This window comes from Mirounga leonina, unplaced genomic scaffold, assembly GCF_011800145.1.
Source record: "Mirounga leonina isolate KUSES-001 unplaced genomic scaffold, KU_Mleo_1.0 Mir_169, whole genome shotgun sequence".
NCBI lineage: Eukaryota > Metazoa > Chordata > Mammalia > Carnivora > Phocidae > Mirounga > Mirounga leonina.
Window position 1 is genome coordinate 3,235,180 of NW_023270431.1, and position 2,401 is coordinate 3,237,580.

A 2,401-nucleotide genomic window follows, 5' to 3' on the forward strand; every position below is an offset into this window, starting at 1 on the left:
AACCTTTGGGATGCAGTAAAGGGGGTCCTAAGAGGGAAGTATGTAACAATACAAGCCTTTCTCAAGAAACAAAAAAGATCTCAAATACACAACTTGACCTTACATCTAAAGGAACTGGTGAAAGAACAGCAAATAAAGCCTAAACCCAGTAGGAGAAGAGAATTAATAAAGATTAGAGAAGAAATCAATGAAATAGAAACCAAAATAACAGTAGAACAGATCAACGAAACTAGGAGCTGGTTCTTTGAAAGAATTAGTAAGATTGATAAACCTCTGGCCAGATTTATCAAAAAGATTGCTGGAGAATGAGGCGAAGATGGAACTGAAGCCGGGCACAGGCAGTGGACACAGTCCTGCCAAGAGCCTAAGATGTCAATGAACATATACTCAACGTCAGGTCACCAGTGGTAGCCTGAGTCTACATGACATGCTGGCCTAGATCAGTGAGTCTCTGCAGCTAAATCTGACGAAGATCGAACAGTTGTGCTCAGGGGCTGCCCATTGTCAGTTTATGGACATGCTATTCCCTGGATCCATTGCCTTGAAGAAAGTGAAATTCCAGGCTGAGCAAGCACGTGAATACATCCAGAACTTCAAAATACCACAAACAGGTTTTAAGAGAATGGATGTTGACAAAATAATTCCTGTGGACAAATTAGTAAAAGGAAAGTTTCAAGACAATTTTGAATTTGTTCAGTGGTTCAAGAAGTTTTCTGATGCAAACTATGATGAAAAAGACTATGACCCGGGGCGCCTGGGTGGCTCAGTTGTTAAGTGTCTGCCTTCGGCTCAGGTCATGATCCCAGGGTCCTGGGATTGAGCCCCGCATCGGGCTCCCTGCTCCACGGGAAGCCTGTTTCTCCCTCTCCCACTCCCCCTGCTTGTGCTCCCTCTCTCGCTGTGTCTCTCTCTGTCAAATAAATAAAAATAAAATCTTTAAAAAAAAAAAAAAGACTATGACCCTGTAGCTGCTAGACAAGGTCAAGAAACTGCAGTGGCTCCCTCCCTTGTTGTTCCAGGTCTGGACAAACTGAAGAAATCTCTCAGCTCTAGCAGTGCAGCTCCTCAGAGGCCCACTGCAACACGCAGAACTACTGCAACCCCTAAGGCTGGGCTGGGTGTGGTGAAAAAGAATCCTGGTGTGGGCAATGGGGATGATGAAGCAACTGAAATGATGCAGCAGGTCAGTTTACCATCGAAGACTTGGAGAAAGAAAGAGATTTCTACTTTGGAAAGCTAAGGAACATTGAATGGGTTTGCCAGGAAAACAAGGGGGAAAACAACCCTGTATTGCAGAGGTTGTGGACATTGTCTGCCACAGACGAAGGCTTTGTGATACCTGATGAAGGGGGCCCAGAGGAGGAACAAGAAGAGTATTAACAGCCTGGACCAGCAGGGCAACATCTGAATTCTTCACTCCAAATCATGTGCTTAACTGTAAAATACCCCCTTTTATTATTCTTAGAGGACTTACTGGTTTCTTTTCATGAGCAAACAGTACCTCTTCTTAAAGTGCACTTTGCAGAAGTTTCACCCCTTTTCCAATGAGTTTGAGTTAGGAACTTTTACCCTGTAGCAGAGCAGTATTAACATCTAGTTGGGTCACCTAGGGAACAAAGAGGCAGACCATGGGGCTCACTGTATGGACGCTGGTAACACTGATTGCTGGAGAAGGTGTTTTTATGGAATACACTGAGGTGGAGACCTTAGTAGAGAAATGTACAGACTGATTTGAATTTTAAGCTAATGTGAAATCTTGGCAGAGAACGTTTTAATAAATAAATGCCTTAAGAGTATTTAAAATAAAAAAAAAAAGAAAAGAAAAGAAAAGAGAAAGGAGCCAAATAATTAAAATCAGGAATGAAAGAGGAGAAATCACAACCAACACCAAAGAAATACAAACAATTATAAGAACATATTATGAGCAGCTATATGCCAACAAATTAGGCAATCTGGAAGAAATGGATGCATTACTAGAAACTTAAAAACTACCAAAACTGAAACAGGAAGAAATAGAAAACCTGAAAAGACTCATAACCAGCAAGGAAATTGAAGCAGTCATCAAAAATCTCCCAACAGAGTCCAGGGCCAGATGGCTTCCCAGGGGAATTCTACCAGCCATTTAAAGAAGAATTAATACCTATTCTTCTGAAGCTGTTTCAAAAAATAGAAATGAAAGGAAAACTTCCATACTCTATGAGGCCAGCATTACCTTGATCCCAAAACCAGACAAAGACCTCACCAAAAAGAATTACAGACCTATATCCCTGATGAACATGTATGCCAAAATTCTCACCAATAACCACCCTATAGGATCCAACAGCACATTAAAAGAATTATTCACCACGACCAAGTGGAATTTATTCCTGGACTGCAAGCATGGTTCAACATCTGCAAATCA

At 41.6% G+C, this 2,401-nt stretch overlaps 1 pseudogene; it reads left to right on the forward strand.

The window, feature by feature from the left end:
* The first annotated feature begins 252 nt into the window (after window positions 1-252).
* Window positions 253-1,612, forward strand: LOC118017409 (annotated as a pseudogene).
* Window positions 1,613-2,401: the final 789 nt, after the last annotated feature.